The 23,857-nt window shown below is 40.2% G+C and overlaps 1 protein-coding gene across 1 annotated transcript in view; it reads left to right on the top strand.

The window, feature by feature from the left end:
- Window positions 1-12,799, top strand: part of LOC127449385 (mothers against decapentaplegic homolog 3) — a 76,310-nt gene extending 63,511 nt beyond the window's left edge. Inside the window, exons 9-10 of the transcript XR_007898758.1 lie at window positions 12,186-12,305; window positions 12,381-12,799. The gene's annotated coding sequence lies outside the window, so the exon portion shown is untranslated. The remainder of the gene's footprint in view (window positions 1-12,185; window positions 12,306-12,380) is intronic.
- The last annotated feature ends 11,058 nt before the right edge of the window (window positions 12,800-23,857 follow it).

Raw genomic sequence — 23,857 nt, 5'->3', positions numbered from 1 at the left:
ACTGATTTAATTAATGCAGTTTTTGCTTTAAGCATTCCCTGTTAAAAATCTCTGTGTATGCGTGTTCAGGTGTGTGAGTGTGTGTACTTCTGTTAATCCTCCTGTCAATGATCAGTGTTTGTCTTGATTTCTGGCAGCTGGCAGCCAACTGGAAACACATCAGGTCTTCCAGGAGGGCAATTCCCCAGCATCTCTCATTATGGATCTCACTCATTCTCCCTCTCTCTATCTCGCCTGCAGGTCCATCACACACATACACACAGACTGAGCCATCACAGATTTGAGGCAGCCTTCTCGTCTTATTCAAATGGGTCTCGGCAGGAAAATGGGTTCATGATGATGGGGGTAATAACAGTGGGGAAAAGAGAGCGTCTTCAGCTTCAAACACCATTTAATTTGGAGATTAAGCTAATAAAAACCCATTAAGGCCAATGCCTTGCTGTTGTAGCAGGCCATAGCGATGCACAGTAATTCCTTCTCATTTAACGGAAATGAGCTATAAAAGATTAGGACTGGGCAAGTTATTCTTTTTATGTTTATATGTTTCCAAAGGTTTATAGAAAAGAATAATCAGTCTGTTTTAATGTGTTGCCTTTTTCCTGACTGTGGTTTTGTAACACATGTACCCTTTGCACAGAAAAGCAAAAATGTTGCTAGAATTATGCACAAGTTTTAATCAAATTTGCAGTCAAAATGATTAGCTGCAATGTCTGATATTATTTAGCTCTAATTATCAGCAGATGGTGTATTTATCTGCACTTAGGGCGCATGAGTCTTGGAAATGCTGCATGCACAAGAATAATTAAGAAGTTGAGTTGAGCTTTTTTTTTTTTTTTTTTTTATGGTCTACTTTTGTGTGCTTTAATAGTCAGACTCAGCATCCTAATGTTAATTAGTGCTAATTTGATAATTTGATTACATTTATTCCTTTAAATCTGAGCGCTCTCTGTCGTTGCTCTCTCTTAATGTTCCAATGTGCTTTATTGGCATTACAAATAGTGGTATGTTTGTATTGTCGCATCAGTAGTTGTAGCTCTCTCTCTCTCTTTCTCTCTGTATTCCTCTCTCTCTCTCTCTTTCTCTCTCTCTCTCTCTCTCTCTCTCTCTCTCTCGCTTTCTCTTTCTTTTTGATTAATTTAAGCACAATTACATTTATTAATGATGCAGAGGATCGTCTTGTAAGATCGTTTGCAGATATTACAATTCCTTCTTAACTTGGGACATACAGATGGACACTTTGTATGTGCATGTTTTTGTTGGGGATGGGAATGCAAAGCTCACCTGTGGAGAGAGAAGCAGACCAGCTCACTGGGGTATTGATGGAGTCATGCAGAGTTAATCAGACTCAATGCCAGCACTGATTCCTTCATTTCCTGCAATGCAGAATTAGATGGTAATGCAGTCCCTGTTGGAACTTTGGCAGCATATGGTCTTGTGTAATGTGCCTATTCCTTGGGGTGCACATGCATTCCATAGGACAGAACTGCATTACCCAAAATGTAGCTGAAGGCTTTTGCATAACAGGCTGTAGAGTGTGTGCAGTGGTGTTTGATAATGCCTGCCTATATAGTCTTTACAATAAAGTTGAATATTAGGATTGTTGTAGGATTGTTGCATGGGATTGTTGGGGGATTGAATGCAATTAGCCACTATCTTGATTTATTGACCAATGGCTGTTTTCTGTCAAGTGGATGAGCTGAGGATCAGTGCATTTGAGCTCCCTTGACTGAACGATTCTGCTGGTAATGCATTCTGGTGTTAAAACTAGGCACATCTCTGAAGAGTTTGTTGCTGGAAAGTGTGTAGTAGAGTGTAAAAGTGTGGAAAGTATGTTTTATCTGAAGTGTGATAAATTAAATAACTTGTAACAGAGACTGGAGAATAATAACACTGACTTGGACGTGGAGCGTGGAACATCCAGGGCCATTCCCTACTGTTTGCATTGTGAATTTGGCAACAACTGGTCGAAAGTTTTGCTGCTGAAATCAGTCTGTGCTTACTGAAATTCAAATCACTGCTCACCAATGGTCGAAGCTTGAAGTGTTGTTGAACATATGGGCACCTGTGAGCTCCAGATTCCGGGAGAAATGTCCACAGAGTGGCACCAAATGCGAGTTTTATTTTTAGTTACAAATTATGTAAGACAGGAATGCATATGTGTCAACTCTATCCCCTAATCCAAACCCCAACTCTAAACCTAACCATCAATGGAGTAAAAAATATATTTTAGAGCAAAAATGAGACCTCCAAAGCACACTCGCCATGTTACATGAACGCAATTAATTCCTTGTCTCGGAGGTAGCTTGTGCAGAGCGCTATCGGTAGCTCTATAGGGAAATGTGAACACATTTGGAATATGTCTTATGGGGTTGGTGTCTGTCAGTAATTCAGTTGAATTGGGTTTATTTCAGGTACATGAAGTTTCAGAAGCAACATGTCAATTTCCCATGTGATTATGTTGGTTAAGGCAGTCACTTGTTTGGCAGCCTTGGAGAAGAAAACAACCTTTCCTTTTTATTAGGAAAGAAGTCTTGTAATGCTTCTGAATGGGTAAAATTGTTTTGTTTCCAAATTAAATTAAATTTGCATTACTTTACAATGCAAATATATAATTCTAGATATATCTAGATATTTTCATGAGATGAGGTGGTCATTTAGACATACAGTATTCTGATTAAATATGACACAATAGACAAACGGTCCATATAAGAAAGGGTATGAGCTGTTATGTGCTCAAGAAGCCCAACAGCTGTGTAGATATTTTGTTTATAATGTATGTGTTTTTTTTCCGAAAGTGTGCTTGAATGCTTGTGAGGGTCCAGATCATAGAAAACCTTTGCAATCCGAAGAATAGTAGACTACTTTAGGTGGGATAATTTGAGTGAGATTTAGACGTAATTATAGTGGAATAAGCAAATGCCTTACTTTGATCTATATCTAGTGATAAGAGGGAAGTCATTGTATGGGAAAATTAAGAACACCACAAGAGGTGATATTAAAATTCTGTGTCTATGTCATTCTCTCCACAGTGAGAGAAAGTGAGACAAGCCGGTCATTCTTTCTACTGCAATTACATTGCCTATAGTGAATGGCTTGTTTGTGCTTAGTAGTTGGCAGTGCTTTGATTTAATATGTAATAATCAGTACGTATTGACCTGAAATGTAAATTGTTCTTGCGCTCACAAAGTAGCTTTTGATTTTCTGTCACACTTTAATTACTACATTTCACCACTGTTTGCTTTTGTAAACTAATTATGAGGTAATAATGGTGTACCACCAGCATGTTGTTTATCACTTTCTGCACCTTTTTTGCATCTTCTATTTTGTTTGACAAATGGACCATGGTGCAAGCTTGTCTCTTCTATGCCACTGACATTTATTAATATTCTTTCAATTATTGAATAATGTGAATTCCTATATAAAAGGAATGCCTTATTTATTTAGATGCAACAAATTACAAACCTTGTGTGTTGTCTGCACACACAAAGTCTAACAACCACTATATATTGACAGCCACATCACAGTTTGCGATGCTCACTCTCAACTATTGGTTTAATACAATCATCATTATGTTACGGCTTGTGGTAATGGTATACTGTGTGTAATAGTGTGTTTGTGTACATGAAACTCCTCATTATAATGTTATAGTTTGTGTTAATGGGGCAGTCAGCGTGATGAGCCTTGTGTGTGTAAGAGTGCATAGCAGGTTCAGTCAAATGTTATAGTTTGTGTTAATGGTGCATTAAGAGTGTTAACTGCTACAGTCCCAGCTGTAGACACAGCCAGTCCTCTATTGCCCCAGTTTTGCCCAGCCCTCTCCAATGCTAAGAGCGGCCCCTGCTATTCACCAGCCGGTGTGCATATTGTTTAATTATTGTCTGTTCTGGAAGCACCACAGGAGGGAAGACACAGAAACTTAGATGAACACAAGGTTATTCCTCTGTACAAGGCAAGGTAATCAAACCACATCATGTTTTGTTTATTTACTGTATATGTTTGTTGTTTCTTTGCTGAAGAGCATGTAAAGTCTGTTGCTGAGCTGGCTGTATTAGGGTACATTTTAGGCTAATAGTCTGAGGCAAAGTGTGAAGAGAGTTTGTTTCAACCTAAAGGTGTTTTAACAGCTCACTTAAGACTATTACTCTGCTGTTGCTGGACTACAAGCAGTGGGCAGTATCTTCAGTTATGTGCTTACTCTAAAAAGCACCAGCAGATGGAGAAATATTTGCATCCTGAAAGCGACCTGAATTTTTCTCAACTGAGTTCAGATTATTTTGGGTGCAGTCTATTGAAAACATTTACCTTTTCTCTGCAAATGGTTAGCCCTTTCAAAGTGGCAATCTTGAATGGTCTGAGGAAAATGGCAGCAGTTTAGACCCCAGAATGACAAGTATCTTGCTTTTCTTTTGTTTAATCTGAACATGAGTAAATTCTGTGATTTCTGAAATATGTTTTTTAATGATTGTTTGTCCATTTTTTTCCCCGTTATTGTAGACAGTGTATCTAACCCATTTTTATTTTCAAACTCATGACTAGTGAAAAGAGTCATGGGATTGTTTTAAGACTTCCTTTTTCAGTGGTCACTTTGAAGGACTGAAACACCTTTAAAAACTGGAGTTAATGCAGGGGCAACTTGAAGGGACATTGTCCTGTGACGCGCATATATGACAACAACAACAACTGTGAAAATAATCTACTCTGGTCTTGTTAAACAAGTACAATTTAACCACAAGGAATAACTTTCTTGGTATCACTTACAGTTGAAATGAGCAGCCTGACTCGCAGTTCTTTGCCTTAAGTTAAGCTCAATCAACAGCATTTGTTGCATAATGTTGATAACCACAAAAAATCATTTCGATTCATTCCTCCTTTTTATAAAAAAAAAAAAGCTAAAATCTGGGTTACAGTGAGGAACTTACAACGGAAGTGATTGTACCTTATTTTTGGATTGTTGAATGGCAAAAATGTAAAGCATATATTTTTTATGAAAGCACTTACATTCATCTGTTAAAGACTGTGTATTATTTGAGTTGTTAAGTTGTTGAAATAGCTATTTAATGAGATTACAGGGTTTATGGCATTACATCATCCTGGCAATTAATTTGTAAAATTGAAAAAAGTAGTCCACACAGAAAAAGTTTGTTAGCAATTTTATCAAACTTTATGTTAACACGTATATTGTTTACGTCTTGCGGCTATACATTAGAAACAGTGTGTGTTTTTTTAACGTTTACGAATTTGCCCCATTCACTTCCATTATAAGTGTATCATGTAAAGCCAGTAACCCAGATTAATTATTTGTGCCACAATCTATCGATTGATCTTAAATTGTATTGAACCTGGAATATTCCTTTAAATTTACGTCAGGGGAATCGTCCCCTGGAGGAATATGTAGAGGACTTCTGTGTTCTGGCCTGCAGGGTAAACTTTAATGAGGTGGCCCTCAAAGACTTTTTCAGTTTTGGGCTAAATGAGCCGGTCAACTCCATGATGCCTGGAGGCAAAATCCAATGGACTCTGGCTCAGTTCATGGACTATGCCCTGTTGCTGAGCAGTTCACCTCAGTGTGCACCATGCCACGTCACAGCCAAGCTTCAGTCTGCTCCATGCAAGGTCTCAGGCTCATCTCTGGCCAATGAACCAGCATTGCAGTCCTCGTTCGTTCCAGAGCCATCTTTCACTGGACTGTTTGAGCTGGAATTGGTTCCCGCCCTTGTGCCGACCCTTAGTTCTCCTGATCAGGCAAGGGGAACTTTCGACCCTCCAACCCTGCCTAGACCCTCCGAGCCCTGGACTCCGCCTTGGCCTGTCGATCCCTCGACATCACCTCGTCTCTACGTTCCCTCGGCTCCACTGCGGTCCTTCAGCCTTTCGGCTTTACCGGGGTCCCTCGTCCCTCCAGCTCCTCCTTGGCCTTTCGGTCACCTGGCTCCACCTTGGCTCTCTGATCCTCTGGCTACACCTCGTCTCTCCGATCCTTCAGCTCCACCGGGGACCTCCATCCCTACAGCTCCGCCTTGGTCCTCAGCCCCACCGGCTCCGCCTCAGTCTTCCGATCCCCCAGCTCCACCTTGCTCCTCCGAGCCTCCGGTGCCACCTTGGTCCTCCCTGCCTCCGGCTCCACCCTGGCCCTTCGAGCCTTCGGCTACTCTCTGGGTACCAAGTTCCCTGGTGTCGCCCTTCAAGTCTCTCACGGGTCCGCCTTCCATGACTCCACCCCTCAAGTCTCTCAAAGCTCCACCCCTCGAGTCTCTCATGGCTCCACCTTCCATTGGTGTTGCCCTGATCCCATGCTTCACGCCCTGTCTCACCAGGCTACGCCCCACACCTTGTTTCACCATGTTTCCGTGTCCTGCCATGTAACCACATCAAGTCACCACGGACCTCCCCCTCCCCCCAGCTCCCTCTTGAACTATGTGTGTTTGTTTTGGGGTGTCGGGAGCCACCCCTAGAGGTGGGGAATGTCAAGATTGAATGTGTTTTTGTTCCATTCCATGTTTTGCTCCTGTCATGTGATCTTGTCATGTGGTCCCCTGGTCATGTGATTTCATGTTTTCCCTCCATGTTCTTGTGTCTTGTTTTCATTGGTTTATTTTCTAGTTATCTTGTTATCAGTTCTGTCTTTTCATTGGTTAACTTGTTTGTCTTGTTCTTCCATGTATTTAATCCTCATGTTTTCCATTGTCCATTGTCAGGTATTGTTGTTTGTAACTTTTGTTTTGAGTTCAAGTTTATGTCAAGCCAAGTTTATGTCAAGTCTAGTTTATGTTTATGTATGATTCATGTATGTAGTTAGGGTTTTTTGGATCACATGTTGGAATAAATTTGCACTTGGGTTCTTTACACTTTCATCATCATCTTTGTCATTGCTAGTGCCAGCAACAACATTACACTACGTAGTAGGGATGCAGGGAGATGTGTATCATGGACATTGGCGTAAAATGCCTTTATAGATAATGCTGAGGCAGATTTCCATTCACAGGTATGAATCCTTGCAATTATCAGTTGTTTTTATAATAATCCAGTGTAAAATGTCTACAATGAGATATAAAACAATCTGAGATTTAAATGCGAATGCGTGGAGGATTCGGTTTTCAGAGCATCAAGCGCCCACTGCAGGAATAAAACTTTGTGTCTCATAAGACAGTCAGTGGCTGACAACATGTGCAATTTCATCTGTTCCCCACAATTGTCTACAATTTGCACAATAACGAAATGCACATGGCTTGCTGATTGAGACGAGGAGGAGGGCGTGGCCGGGCCGTGATGGAGCACGGCTGGTGCTAAATCAGCTGATCAGCGGGACAGCGAGATAAAGGGCAGCCAGAGATGCCGGTTTGGCAGAGAGCGAGAGACGCACGCGGCCGCGTTGCATATGTGTCTGTGTTTGTTTACGTTTGTTATAAATTTAGTTTCTCATTAAAGTTTACGTTGACTTTTCTGCTGGTTCCCACTTCCTCCTTGCCCATCCTTCAACTGTTACAGTGGTGCTGAAACCCAGGAGGGAGGTGCTGTCGCAGAGTCCTTGCCGCTGCCATCCGCCAGGCATTGCTGAGTTGTTCCATCTACCAGGGGCTGGAGTACTTGCTGCCGTCTGCCGAGGGAGGAGCAAGCTGGCATCCGCCAGAGGGCGGAGGAGTGGTTTAAGGACCGGGCGACAGCGCGTCTGGGAGCCGGCGAGCAAGTTCTCCTCTCTCTCTCTCTCTCTCTCCCTTTCTGTGTGTCTCTGCTCACCCTTTCCCTCTCCCAACATCTCCCCTCATCTCTCCCCCAGGATGGCAGGAGGCGGGGTGGACCACCGGCTGACAGAATGTCTGGAAGCGCAGCGCCTCCCCTCCAGAGATGGGGGGTTAGTCAGACCAGTGGCACCCCGGCCTGAATTGGGCAGGGGAGGAGTGTGACGAGGAGGAGGGCGTGGCCGGTCCGAGATGGAGCGCAGCCGGTGCTGAATCAGCTCATAAGCGGGAGAGTGAGATAAAGGGCAGCCGGAGACACAGGGAGAGAGAGAGAGAGAGAGAGAGAGAGAGACCTATAACACACCTTTATTTATAATTACACTGTATTGATTTATCTCATTTTTATCTAACTGTAAAAAGAAGAACTCTTTAAACAATTAAATAAATAAATAATTATATATATATATATATATATATATATATATATATATATATATATATATACCCACACAAACACATATTTACACAAATTCACAATAATTAGTTAATTAATAAATTAATAAATAAATAAAATTAATAAAACATTTTTGACAATTAGTTACCCATCATAAATTTAAAACCAACTCATTTTCATAATCCACTGTGCACAAAACATCATTCAAAGCCCAAGCTTCAATAAATCTGTCCAAATTATTTGTCAGTTTAAAATACACAAACTGTGCCCTAATCCTAGCTGCTATAAGAGCCTTTAAAACCATCTCAGGGTTTACTATACCCTCTTCTTTCAATTTCCTTTTCTGTGTTAACCATATTGCCAGCTTTGCTCCTCCCACCACAAAATTGATTAACAAGATTTTTTTCCTATCTGATGCAACATATTTGGGTCCAAAAATGAAATATTCTCTAACCCACCCCTCTAAGATCTGAAACAATTCTCTTAACCTAAGACAATTTAAAAACTAATGATCTATTGACTCTTCAGTACCGCAAAAAGGACATTCTTTCCCTACAGTGGGGTCAGTGGTGTGCCACATGTCTGTTTGTAGCTATAGGAAGTTTGTACAGGGACCTCCAGCAGCCCCTAGGGGATGAGTCTGGCCCAAACAAATCTGACCACTTTGACTCCTTACAATCGTTGAGTACATTGCAGTGAAATACTTTCACACAAATGGTGTATAGTGCCTTTTTTGAAACATTCTCATAACTGTTCAACTCAGGAGTCCTGAAGTTCTGGAGAGAACCTTCCTCTACTTGGTGAAAACTTTTATGACTCCCTGTGTTCTGTTCTGTGGAGTTTCATTTTCCTCTGAGCCTTGTCTGAAGACAGAAGGTAATGCTGAAACGATTCCCTCCATTATTCTCTTCATAACCCTTATAGACTTGATACCTGTCAAGTTCCACATGTCCTCTGGACTTTCCCAGTTAACACCATTCTTTAGGTCAGCAATTTTTGTATACCCCGCTCTTGCCATTACATTTTGTATACTTCTGGGCTCTAGTACCCATGCTCGTTTTAACGGGTTATTAAAAAAAGAGGTTCATTTTCTGTCCAAAGTCCAAGGTTTGAGAAGTTCCTCTTAACATTAAGAACTGAAATCCATGCTCTCAAAACTGCTTTATAGAATGGGGAAACATCCCTCAAGTCCATGTTAGTCAGTTTAATCAAAAACAATTGCACATCATATTTGAAAACATTCATTTTTCTCAACAAAGCACGAGCTGTGACAGCCCAGCACGGTTCCAAATACAGCAATCTCTGTGCTGCTTGAAGTCTGAAAGTCTTTATTCTGTTTTTAATGTCCATAAGGCCTTGTCCTCCCTCTTGAATAGGAAGGAAGAGTACAGCAGATTTTGTCCAATGCTGTCCAGCCCAGAAAATAATCAATTAACTTTCTTTGTAGTTCTTGAACAACACTATCTGGGGGTTCCAGAACATTAATTTTATGCCATAATGCAGAAGCAGCCAGATTGTTCGTGACCCCTGAGGGCACTGGAGGGGCCCTCACCTGCCAATCTCCTATTAAATATCCTTCACTCTTCTACCAATTTACTTTAGCTGATGAAACCAAAAGCTTGCTCTTGATCGATTGAAAAAACCTACATCTTCATTACTAGCATTTGCTAAATTCATTACATCACGCACAAGAAAAATATTGTCCATTATTGTTCTATTTGGCAAACAGTAGGTTTGATAATCATTAATAACATATTCTAAAAAAAAATTAATCTATTTGAAAGGCACTTAGCAAGAATTTTATGATCAGTGCACAGTACAGCTACTGGTCTCCAGTTCTTTAACAGTCCAAGGTCACCTTTTCTTGGAAATAAGGATAAAACTGCTCTTCTACAACTGGTCGGCAGTTCATTTTTGAAGGAGTTCCCATCTATATGCTGGGCACTTAGTGGCTGCTTTTCTTAATTATAAGTCATCCATTTCAAAAACTTTTTTTTTTAAATACAATTTTAGTTTTGTAATTAAACAAATTAATATGTTGGCACAATTATATTTTTGTCTACAAAACTAATTTCAAACATTTAAGCATACGCCTTCAGATCAAAAGATTTTAAAGATCATGGGAAACATTTCAGGCAAGTGAACCCAAACTTTTGAACAGTAGTGTAGGAATAATGGGCCTTATGATCTTAACAATTATGCCATGTTATGCCAATTACAGACATGAAAATAAGTAGTCTAAGTAACCCACCCACCTTTCACAAATGCCCACCCATGACATGTTCCAGCCCACCCTAGCATAGCTGGCAGGAGCCGGGCTTGCACACAACTCATCCCGCCCCCCAAACCCCACCCCGCACCTACATTTGGACCCATCCCAATGTTAAAAACAAATCTACGCCATTAATCATGGACGTGTTTCTAAAAAGACATCCCACCTGGAAAGTCTGAAGGCTGTTACCTCATTCTGAATAAAGTCACATAATCGAAAGTACGTGGTACATGAGGGGACAATAACAGACTATGTTTTGTTAATGTTCATCTTTCATTGTGATATTGCTTCTCCTCACTGGTTCCAGTAGTTGCAAAAACATTCCTCTGATAAAGGGCCAATATATTATCTGGCAAGTCAGTGGATAGAATATGTGTGTATATCTTCTACAGTATTGCACACGTGTACAGCAAGAGCTACAGGCAATCAGGACACGCTGGTCACTTTCAAATCATCAAATTTTAAATGTTATTGTCTTGTTAACTAATTTCCATGTGAGCATGCTCTATGAGCTGTTCCCCTGCATTTCTATATGTTGTGTTGTGATTAATCTAGGATTACCCTCATCGTTTGACCAATGGCTGTTTATTATTTTAATACTGGACCTGTGTTTTGGGTTACACAATAGGCTGCCACAATTGCATACAAAATTAATGTAAGTAATGCAATACTGTAAGTTGTCTGCCTCTTGTTTAATGATATACATCATTGCCAATGTGAGTTTTAAAAATTAGTTGAAAGCAATGCAAATAACATCTTAATCAACAACATTTTTCAAGGGTATGAAATCTTTAAAAGTATATAGCTTTACCCATCTAAGCATTTTGCTGTGGAAAATGTTGATATTTCCTATGAGGCTGGGTTAACAGTAAGGGCAACAGCATTTGAAATCAGATGATCACTATCGCTTGACTCAAATTATTGAATTGTGAATAAATGCAGCGTGTCTGGAGTCTGCAGGTGCAGCCACCCTCAATTACTAACCTGAGGGACCTCCTACAGAAATCTTAACACAGCAATTAACAATATAATTAAGTAGTAAAGTTATTGTGCCATTCTCTCACAGCAGAAACAAGAGCGCCATTGACCAAATGAGGGGAGGTTGTCCTCTGATTGATCGTCTGATTGACTCACTTGCACAGGCATTTATCACCCTCTCCAGGATAGAGAGAGAGAGACTGAGATGTATTTGCTTAGGGGAGATGAGGTGGTAAGTCTGGTAATGTGTCAGAGGCCTTGTCTTTCACATCACTGGACAATTGTGTGACAGACCTGTACTTTCAATGTTCATGATTTACATGTGTATGTAAGTGTGTATATTTGTGTCATTGAAATAATGGACATGGTCAATGGACAGTAAAATCATATCTACAGCTCCAAACCAAAACCACAAATGGCTCTCTTACTTCAGAACTTCTGCTAAACTGGCAGAAGCTGGTATTAGGTAGAAATTCACCTTATTGAATGTCACCTCATCTGACTGAACAGATGTATGTGTACAGCATGAGTTAAGTGCTTTTCAGTCAGTGCTCCAGGAACATAACTGCAGTGCAGATGTGTTCTTTTCCAACACCAAAATATCTTTATTTGAAAGAACAAAGGGCTCAATATTTACAAGCGAAGAGCATGCAAAATTGATTGATAAACTTTGTACGATTGCATGATTGTTGCATGTTACATCCAGATTTTGTAATTATTGTCAGAAACACTTAATATAAAGCAGAAGAAATGTTCTCTCATTATTATGAGGTGTCTTACACATTTTAACCATTTTCTGTTCTAGACACCAAGGACTAAGGGACTTCAAACCGTTATAGCACCCGTGATGGATTTCTCATTTGTATGGCCTCTGTCTCTCACCCTCCCATGGGATCTTTGAAACTGAGAGATAGACATGAGAAAGGTGGGAACATTGGTTGATGGAACATCAAATAAACTGTCAGGTCTTATTGCGTCAATAAACTAATTTCTCTTTTAGGGTTCGACCTCTGACCTCTACCGACTGGACCATCTGGGGGTTGTGACAGGATAGAATATCTCTTGGGATCAAGATGGGAGAATGACAGACAAAAAGGACTAGCAAAAATAACTCAGGGGTGTTACGCATGCCGACTGCTTTTGCTGATATCTCACCCTCTTCGTTCGGACTGGAGGTCACTCACACACACCGATTAAGAATGGAAATGGGGTCTATGGTTGCCAACGGTCCCGAGCGTTTCGTATTTTGGCTGAAATGAAGACCCTGCCCTCAGTCGGATGGAAAAACTTGCTGTACTGAAGTCATGGTTTCCTGTATTGAAGCAGCAAAAGGCTTAACCAATGCTTAAACCTGTTTTATCTTCCAAAATTCTTAAGCTCCAAAAAGGCATATAAATGCAGAATAAAAGTAATCCATAAGACTCCGGCGATTAAATCAATGTCTTCAGAAGTGATGTGATAGATGCGAGTGAGACACAGATCAATATTTAAGTCCCTTTTTACTATAAAATCTCCTTCCTGCCCAGTTGGTGGCAATATGTACAAAGAATGTGAATCACCAAAAAAAAAAAAAAAAAATTAAAGAAGAATGTGAAAGTGGAGAGGAAAAATGGACTTAAATATTGTTCTGTTTCTCACCCACACTCATCATATCACTTCTGAAGACATGGATTTAACCACTGGAGTCTTATGGATTACATTTTATGCTGATTTATGTGCATTTTGGAGCTTCAAAATTAACTTGCATTGTGTGGACCTACAGAGCTGAAATATTCTTCTAAAAATCTTTGTGTTCACCAGAAAAAAGAAAGTCAAACACATCTTGGGATGGCAGGAGGGCGAGTAAATGGGTGATTGAGAAATTTTTGGGTGAACTATTCCTTTAACAGATATTTCCTCCCCCAGTAGTCATTTATTTGTCATTTATTAAGTTTAAGTGAAAAAAAAAAAACAAACAAACCTGGTAACACAGTCATCATGGATAACAATCAGCATTTGTGCAATATGTGCCTATTCATTTGCTGAGGAATAAGGTTGGAACATATTCCATTGGGATTTGTATCCGTCAAGGCAGTGTCAATGCGAAATGTCTCACACACATTAATACTAATGATCATAAAGTTTCTTGTTTCCTCATGTGCTGCATGTTTTACAGATGGATCCCCTGCTACAAACGAAGCACACCTAATAAACCATCTCCACTTCCTTTCACGCAGAGTCATGGAACGAGGTTTGCTTGCAATGGCTTTTTTTACCATGAAGCTGTTTTCTGTTGATACAGAACTATGGCCTTTTGGTAGATTTTTTGAGCTACTGTGTCTTTCAACTTTGTCAACGTTGTAAGTTGTTCAAATAAGTTCTACCACCAGAGGGCACCATCATATGGCCAGAATAGGAAGTCTATCAGGATCTTTCCTTTTACTCTTAATTAGGGTATTTTTGTATGAGTCATTTTGCCTTAAAAAAAAAAACAAAAAACAAAAGTGACCCTCAGATTTAGAGGTCACATTTATACAAAACACAAACCAAGGACATTCATAAAGCTCACAAAAAAATAGCAGTATGGATCTGTGACCTACTGTATGTATCTTTGCAAGACTGAAGTAAGGTCAGACAAGTGTGGCAAATATCCATTGCTGTTACAAGACTAGACAGTCAAATATTACTTCTGTCACAAGATTTTTTATAGTCTGGACTTTTAGCATGTAATTACATAAAGGCTTAAGCTAGTACTACACACAAAGAACCACAAAAACACTCAAAGTACTGCACTGCAGCTTAGACAACAGACAAACATCTGCTTAATGTGCCATTCATAGATGTTTTCCATAGTCTGTAGTGAGTGGTATAGTACTCACAGTGCTCTTTATTGCACTGAATCAGCTTTCTGCGGACAAAGAGAAATAGACTCTTTCAAAACATTAAAGAAACCCACAGACACAAAAGCCCAACCACTGTACAGAGTGCTGAGAGAGATTTGTGAACAAACCAAGCTACATTAAATTCTCCAGTTACATTCAAACCTTTTGCAAAAACCCATCTCAATTTATCTATTTATTTACTTTTTTATTATTTGAAGGCTAGCATCGGGTCGCATGTGTTTGCCCTTGTGTTAGAAGGCTGCATTGTGGCTTTTAGAGAGGCTCAGCTGCAGGATTGTGGTTTTTAATGAAAAAGTGACGCTGTAGAGCACAGGTACAGTCCAGGCTTCTATTTCAGTTGCTTTTGTTATGTTTTACAATGAAGCAGTGCGGTTGGATTCTTACAGACACTGTAAATGACCCTCTGGAGCCTGCTCATGCAGCCTGCTGAATTAAGCAGACACGGACTGCTTTTGGATCGATACCAGGCTGAATCAGACTCCCACTCTGGTACATCAATCTATGCCTTCATATATCTGCCTGTAATTCTGCCCATCCAGTCTACCTGCAAATATAACTGAGACAATGATACTGGGATATATCTGATAGAAGGAACATTTTAACCTAAAGATATGGTTCATGTGGTAACATTTAAATTAAATTGTTTTATTCAATTCAAAATTTTTATTTAATTAAATTAAGTTACACCAACAAAAGTATTGTTGTTGTTGTTGTTGTTGTTGTTTTGGTTTTGATCATGTAGAAATAGATATTTAAGGTAAAAATTGCTAGTTACCACTTTCTTTCAGATCCAGTCTTAATATCTGGTAGTTTATGCATATCAAAATCTGAATTAGAATCAGAATATGTATATAGCCAAGTTATACTTACTACGAATTTCACTTGATATATAAACCCCACAATATACAGAATCACAAAAAAATTTTTTTTTTTAAAGATTTTTAAGATAACCTAAATGGGCTGATACTGGGCTGAATCAGACTCCCACTCCCCCACTCTGGTACTCCAATCTGTGCCTTTATAGAGTATATCTCCCTGTAATTCTACCCATCAAGTCTGCATGCATGGAAAACTGATACACCAACTAAAGACAATTTTATGGGTTAGATCAAGTAGAAATCACTCCTTAAGGTAACAATTGCAGGTTACCATTTTTAACAGTATTGGCTACAATATACGTTCTGAAAAATGCCATTTTAATAAGCATGACAGAAAGGAGAGATTGAATCTGGTTGCAATAATTTTAATTGGATAAAAAGATTCTGTGAGATTGTGTGTTTGTTTTCTAAATGAATAGTACTGCAGGCATTAACTTATAACAGAATTGGGGTTTTCTAGTAGGCAAGGGGAGGAACAGTTGAGATTATCTGTCTGTAGTATGGTCAGATTTAAAGGCAGTAGCGTGAATATATTAGCATACACTCTGACAGAACGTTTAAGGTGACGAATAGGATAAACTCAGAGAGCTGTGCTACCTGGCTCAGAGCTATTACCAGACCCCCTCAGGCTTGTTTTATCAGCTTCCACTCACATTATTTTTGCTCTGATAGGACTGTGGAAATGTACTAGATTAAACAAAAAAACCTTGATCCCACTGACCTCTTAATATGCTTATAATGATCCCATTTACCAAACAGATGTTAGGGTAGAACATGCAGTAATCTCAGGCTGCAACATGTGGTGTTGGCACTAGACACTTGTCTGGTGAGGATGCCAAAAGATGGTGAGGGCCTTTGTCAATGAGTACACATCATAACATTGTCCTTTCATTTAATATTAATTCTAGAAGGAAGTAACATGTGGCAAAGCTGGAATAAAAATCAAAAAATAGTCTTGTTTGAGATTCAAACTGAATTGCCTTGAAGAAAGTGAAGTTTTACTGAACAACAAATTGAACAACTTAAAGGACAAGTTCCCTCAGGTAAGACCTTCTAAAATAGACAAATGAATACAACCAAGCAAACACCAACTCCACTTGACTGACGCTTGACAAAGCACTTTGAGAATGTTTCAACTGATTTTTAAGTAAACAATCAAATATGTTGGCTATAGTGGAGGTAAATTTAGCAGAACCTTAGGGAAAATGAATATAAAAAATATTGTTAATTATTTTTCACTAACAAGACACACACATATATATATATATATGTATATATGTCTGTCTTGTTAGTGGAAAAGAATTAATGCATTCAGTATTGACCATCACTCCACTCTCTAATCTGATCAACTGCAGCTGGAAAGAGTCCAGCACTCTGATTGTAATGGCTAAAGTGTGAGCAGTTTGCAAATGAGAGCTTCGTTGCATCCATAAAGTAGTGATGTACATTCATAATAAATTGGCGCATGAATATTTTATTACCTGTTTATTTGACTCATCTATCACTATAGTGGCAGGTTCTGCATAGGTTACCGCCTATCTTTCCTTGCATACTTTATATATTTAACTTTTATGCTGTATTTTATATATATATAAGTTCAACCTAATCCACATAATTTCTACTTTCATAAAATGGCTAAGTTTAGTATCTCACTTAGTCTGTGCTTAAACAAATAGAAAACACCAGTTTTCATTTTAGGTGTAAGCCTAATAAATTCCATTGTGTTCTCAAAATAATGCTGGCAAATGTGTGTTCTTATCAAATTTGTGTTACATTTCGTTAATACAGTTAATGCTGCCTAAAGAAAATAAAACAGAACTCAGTTTTAGGTTCAAGGTGAATGTGGAATTGTATTATTTTATGATTTAATCACTTTCATCTTTGTTTCTTTAATACAATATATTAGTGAACCTGCAGAGATTCGTTCACAATACATGTTCCCCGTGAACAGCTCCGTGCAAATAAGGTGAACTAAACTCACAGCACCTCCCGAGATGGTCGGAGATCATTTGCAGAATTCTCATAGGTGACATTATTCTTGCAAACTGTTCAGATGAATGAAACAGAGAAAAAGAGAGTGAGAATTCTTTACATGCATCTGTTTCACGACTCACGCTCCTGCTGCACGCCTCAAAAGAGCAAATCAGACACAGGCATTGACAGCTTTTCTTTTGCCTGTTCTTAAAAATATAATAAAGTGTGTTTCTTCAAGCATGTTCCTTTGTGTCTAACAGCATTTATTGTCATATATCACTCCGAGACGTCTTACAGGTCGCCGACCACTGTTGCGGGTGGAAGAGCAAAATTACCGGTGCATTTAATACCCCTATTTGGAGGAGGAGCTTGTGAATAAGGTGCTGGATTCATCCTCGTCGCATTTAGCGGGTGACGGGTGCTCATTTCACACACTGAGCTACTGTTTAATATATTTGATTTGGCGACTTCCCAGATCCATGGTTTTGCCATTTCCCGATATTGTTCTTCATTGTCCATCAATGAGTGTCCCAATCGGGACATTTGTAAGATATCGTCGATATCCAATTACATCGTCTCATCACCCAGCCCTAGCTGACATAGGTCATATTTGGGTTAAGGCGGGGCCCCGTACTGGCCGTGGCCCATGGGCTGGAGCCTAGTTTAGCCCGATGGTAAGTCCGGCCTTGCATATCTGAATTTACAGCTACATTCAGGAGCAACACAATCCTCCTGGTCCTCTGTTTGTAGGGGAGAGCGGGGCACAAACTAACATTTTTTGGTTTTCTTAAGTTTGTGTAAATGCACTTGGGGTTCAAAGTATTTTTCTTTTCTCACATTAATTTTACACATCTCTGGTACAAATATGTGGTCTTGTTTCATGAACACACCGTATACTTTTTTCACCATCTACCTGGAAAAAAGGAAAGTGGAATGTAACAACGTGCCCCATAGGCAAAACGTCTCCGGTTACACATGTAACCTTGGTTCCCTGAGATGAAGGGAACGAGACATTGCTGTGAAACGCTTTGGGGGATTTCCTTCTCTTGACAACCTAGTTGAAGCCCTTGTATCATAATGGCAATCTTTTGATTGGCAATGGTGTTGAGCCCCACCCTTTTAGGCACACATTTGCCCTATATAAGTGGGTGCTATATCACCATTTCTTCAGAATTTTCTGACTGAAGGACAAGAACGCATCGCTCGTACTTCGAAACTCTGAAGTAGTAGTGCAGCCAAGTTTTGCAATGTCTTGTTCTCTTCATCTCAGGGAACGTTTCCTGTCGATTCTGTTCACACGACATTGCTGTGAAACACTTTGAGGAACGGAGTCCCATCACTCCCATCACTTTGTGAGGACTGCTGCTCCTCTGATCTGGATGCAAAAAGAATAGGGCATGCGCCAGGTCTTTGTGAGCTCATCATGGACTTCCAGGAAGAACAGTGCAGTTTTCCGGGCCGCAGACTGCTGGAACCACCCATTCAGGTTAGATTTTATCGGCTCCTCTGGAGGGGACCTCTTGAGACTGAGCTCTCTGTCAGTGGCCTGTGCGCGCTCCTCACTGCAGCCCCTCACTGGGAGGGGCTGCAACATCCTCCATGGACCATTCTCCCATGTCCGAAGCTGCAAGGGACACGGCATAATTATCACCTTCAGACCCGCCTAAAACAACAACACCGTGCCCATCCATAGAGGGCCGGAGGTCGTCACGTGCGTACAGCACTGGCGAAGATGCTGCGTGGGAAGATCGAGGGGCTTGTGCTGGCGTGAGATCCTCCTCGGGTTCTTCCATCTCTACCTTGCGGCCCCGCCGTGTTTCCTCATATGGTCCCTCGAGACTTAACACAGTGGAAGCAGTTGGGAGGGCGCAGGAGGCGGAATCGTCTCTCAGAACGAGGACGACGCTAGAGTGGAGCATCTTGAGACTCATGTCCTCACAGTCAGGGCAGTCTGTCCCCGTGAGAGTTGCTTCGGCAGGGGTGCAGCTGGTCATGTTTGTCTGATGGAGCGATGTGTCGCTCACAGGAACGCTTGCAATATGACATCTTTATAAAGACACATACACACAAGCGGCTCTTTATATGAGTGTTTTACATCACTTGGACGGAATATTACATTATATATACACTATATTGCCAAAAGTATTCGCTCATCTGCCTTTAGACGCATATGAACTTAAGTGACATCCCATTCTTAATCCATAGGGTTTAATATGACGTCGGCCCACCCTTTGCAGCTATAACAGCTTCAGCTCTTCTGGGAAGGCTTTCCACAAGGTTTAGGAGTGTGTTTATGGGAATTTTTGACCATTCTTCCAGAAGCGCATTTGTGAGGTCAGACACTGATGTTGGACGAGAAGGCCTGGCTCGCAGTCTTCGCTCTAATCATCCCAAAGGTGCTCTATCGGGTTGAGGTCAGGACTCTGTGCATGCCAGTCAAGTTCTTCCACACCAAACTCGCTCATCCATGTCTTTATGGACCTTGCTTTGTGCACTGGTGCGCAGTCATGTTGGAACAGGAAGGGGCCATCCCCAAACTGTTCCCACAAAGTTGGGAGCATGGAATTGTCCAAAATCTCTTGGTATGCTGAAGCATTCAGAGTTCCTTTCACTGGAACTAAGGGGCCAAGCCCAGCTCCTGAAAAACAACCCCACACCATAATCCCCCCTCCACCAAACTTCACAGTTGGCACAATGCAGTCAGACAAGTACCGTTCTCCTGGCAACCGCCAAACCCAGACTCGTCCATCAGATTGCCAGTTGGAGAAGCGTGATTCGTCACTCCAGAGAACGCGTCTCCACTGCTCTAGAGTCCAGTGGCGGCGTGCTTTACACCACTGCATCCAACGCTTTGCATTGCACTTGGTGATGTACGGCTTGGATGCAGCTGCTCGGCCATGGAAACCCATTCCATGAAGCTCTCTACGCACTGTTCTTGAGCTAATCTGAAGGCCACATGAACTTTGGAGGTCTGTAGCGATTGACTCTGCAGAAAGTTGGCGACCTCTGCGCACCATGCGCCTCAGCATCCGCTGACCCCGCTCTGTCATTTTACGTGGCCTACCACTTCGTGGCTGAGTTGCTGTCATTCCCAATCGCTTCCACTTTGTTATAATAGCACTGACAGTTGACTGTGGAATATTTAGTAGCGAGGAAATTTCACGACTGGACTTGTTGCACTGGTGGCATCCTATCACAGTACCACGCTGGAATTCACTGAGCTCCTGAGAGCGGCCCATTCTTTCACAAATGTTTGTAGAAGCAGTCTGCATGCCTAGGTGCTTCATTTTATACACCTGTGGCTATGGAAATGATTGGAACACCTGAATTCAATTATTTGGATGGGTGAGCGAATACTTTTGGCAATATAGTGTGTATATATATATATATATATACAGGTGCATCTCAATAAATTAGAATGTCGTGGAAAAGTTCATTTATTTCAGTAATTCAACTCAAATTGTGAAACTCGTGTATTAAATAAATTCAATGCACACAGACTGAAGTAGTTTAAGTCTTTGGTTCTTTTAATTGTGATGATTTTGACTCACATTTAACAAAAACCCACCAATTCACTATCTCAAAAAATTAGAATACATCATAAGACCAATAACAAAAAACATTTTTAGTGAATTGTTGGCCTTCTGGAAAGTATGTTCATTTACTGTGTATGTACTCAATACTTGGTAGGGGCTCCTTTTGCTTTAATTACTGCCTCACTTCGGCGTGGCATGGAGGTGATCAGTTTGTGGCACTGCTGAGGTGGTATGGAAGCCCAGGTTTCTTTGACAGTGGCCTTCAGCTCATCTGCATTTTTTGGTCTCTTGTTTCTCATTTTCCTCTTGACAATACCCCATAGATTCTCTATGGGGTTCAGGTCTGGTGAGTCTGCTGGCCAGTCAAGCACACCAACACCATGGTCATTTAACCAACTTTTGGTGCTTTTGGCAGTGTGGGCAGGTGCCAAATCCTGCTGGAAAATGAAATCAGCATCTTTAAAAAGCTGGTCAGCAGAAGGAAGCATGAAGTGCTCCAAAATGTCTTGGTAAATGGGTGCAGTGACTTTGGTTTTCAAAAAATACAATGGACCAACACCAGCAGATGACATTGCACCCCAAATCATCACTGACTGTGGAAATTTAACCCTGGACTTCAAGCAACTTGGGCTATGAGCTTCTCCACCCTTCCTCCAGACTCTAGGACCTTGGTTTCCAAATGAAATACAAAACTTGCTCTCATCTGAAAAGAGGACTTTGGAACACTGGGCAACAGTCCAGTTCTTCTTCTCCTTAGCCCAGGTAAGACGCCTCTGACGTTGTCTGTGGTTCAGGAGTGGCTTAACAAGAGGAATACGACAACTGTAGCCAAATTCCATGACACGTCTGTGTGTGGTGGCTCTTGATGCCTTGACCCCAGCCTCAGTCCATTCCTTGTGAAGTTCACCCAAATTCTTGAATCGATTTTGCTTGACAATTCTCATAAGGGTGCGGTTCTCTCGGTTGGATGTGCATCTTTTTCTTCCACACTTTTTCCTTCCACTCAACTTTCTGTTAACATGCTTGGATACAGCACTCTCTGAACAGCCAGCTTCTTTGGCAATGAATGTTTGTGGCTTACCCTCCTTGTGAAGGGTGTCAATGATTGTCTTCTGGACAACTGTCAGATCAGCAGTCTTCCCCATCATTGTGTAGCCTAGTGAACCAAACTGAGAGACCATTTTGAAGGCTCAGGAAACCTTTGCAGGTGTTTCGAGTTGATTAGCTGATTGGCATGTCACCATATTCTAATTTTTTGAGATAGTGAATTGGTGGGTTTTTGCTAAATGTGAGCCAAAATCATCACAATTAAAAGAACCAAAGACTTAAACTACTTCAGTCTGTGTGCATTGAATTTATTTAATACACGAGTTTCACAATTTGAGTTGAATTACTGAAATGAACTTTTCCATGACATTCTAATTTATTGAGATGCACCTGTATATATATATATATATATATATATATATATATATATATATATATATATATATATATATATAATATACATATATATATATAATATACATATATATATATATATATATATATACATATGTATGTGATTATGAATGAAAGACATTACAAACAACATCTCTTTTAAAGAGAAAATAAGGCTTGGACTTCATAGTTTTATACTTGTGCTCATCATCTAACCACTTGAGAGACTTCAGAAGATATGACGACGTTTCCAGTAAGGGAACATAGTGAACAACAATACTCCCTGGTTTTTACGGTGCATTGTGGGATTTTTTGGGGAGCGAACGTTTCAGTGCACTGGAACGAGTTTGCAAATGAGACAGCCCTAAAAATGGCTGACTCCCTGATCAGTGCCCTGACTACTGAACTAGGGAACTGCTTGAGACACACACAAGTTTCCCAGTCGTAATTACGACTTGAGGGATCATTCATTTGCAACTTCCAAGTGGGAATCTTATTTTTACGATAATTACGATAGCACATGAAGGCAGCATTAATCTCTGTCTTTCTTGCCACAGTAAAATGAAATTGAAATGGAACCGCTCGAACCTGCATACGCCATGATAATAAGCGGTCACGCACCAACATGAATTCGTCATGAAGCGATGACTTGAAACGTTTTTAAGAAAAAATCTGGAGATGGAGTCTTCTTCACAAGATCAAGGAAAGTGTCTGAAGATTTTATTTTCAACTAAGTCATCTCAGTGCTGGCTTGTTTTGAGTTTGATACGGCTGCCGCTTAAAATGATGTTAAATGATGAATGTGACAAACTTGGATTAACTAATTTTCAACCGTTTCTGACCATACTCTAATAAATAGATTTTAATCCAAGAATTGCACTACTTCATGTAATATATGCTTTAAAAATTTTAAATGATTTCAGAAACAAAGACATTCTACTTGCACATGCCATACCGTTCAGCCGAAGCCACTCCAGTGATATAAGATGAATTCGGCCGCAGCCACTAATCTAGAGTCAGCTTTTCTGTTCTCAATAGTAATACATTTTTGAATGGGGTGGGGAAACTGATCCTAGATCAGCAGTTAAGCCTGGCATTATCACTGAGTGACAATAGGAAATCTCTTTCAATACCTACAGTAGCTATATTTGTTGAAAACCTACACATCATGTCTGTGGCCAGGGTAAGGCTTAGCCTACCCAGCCCTATACATGCTCCGCCTATGATTGTTTCCCAGAAATTATTTATATAAACCAATTAACTGATGTAGATTTCTCTATATGATGTTGGTGACATTGCTAATATCCAGCAGCCAATGGCAGGCATTATTCATGGCATACAGTACACAGATCAGCAGTCAGTTATGAAATGATACAGACAATATAATCATTGTTATACACCTGCATTGCACATCTAAGGTCTCATTGGAAAACCCATGTTGTTATAGTTTTGTATTAATTTTTTAAACGTTTGGTAACACTTTATTTTACAGTGTCCGTGTTACACAAATTACATGTTACTATTATTAATTACCATGGTAATAAAAATAACAATAACAACATGTAAGTACAAGCAGTTCTACAAAACAATTACACAGCAATTACATGTAGCTCATAAGTACTACAACATAAACACACAACTAAAGTGTTACCAAAAGTTTATTAACAGTTGTAATCGTTTTGTACATCAAGATCAGAAACTGGCTGTCTTGGAGATAAAATAAAAATAAAAAAGCAGGGAGAGATATCATCACAGCCTAATTTGCAT

Source organism: Myxocyprinus asiaticus, chromosome 1, assembly GCF_019703515.2.
Source record: "Myxocyprinus asiaticus isolate MX2 ecotype Aquarium Trade chromosome 1, UBuf_Myxa_2, whole genome shotgun sequence".
NCBI classification, from domain to species: Eukaryota; Metazoa; Chordata; class Actinopteri; order Cypriniformes; family Catostomidae; genus Myxocyprinus; species Myxocyprinus asiaticus.
Note: the sequence above shows the minus strand (reverse complement) of the source record. Positions and strands in the feature narration are given on the sequence as shown.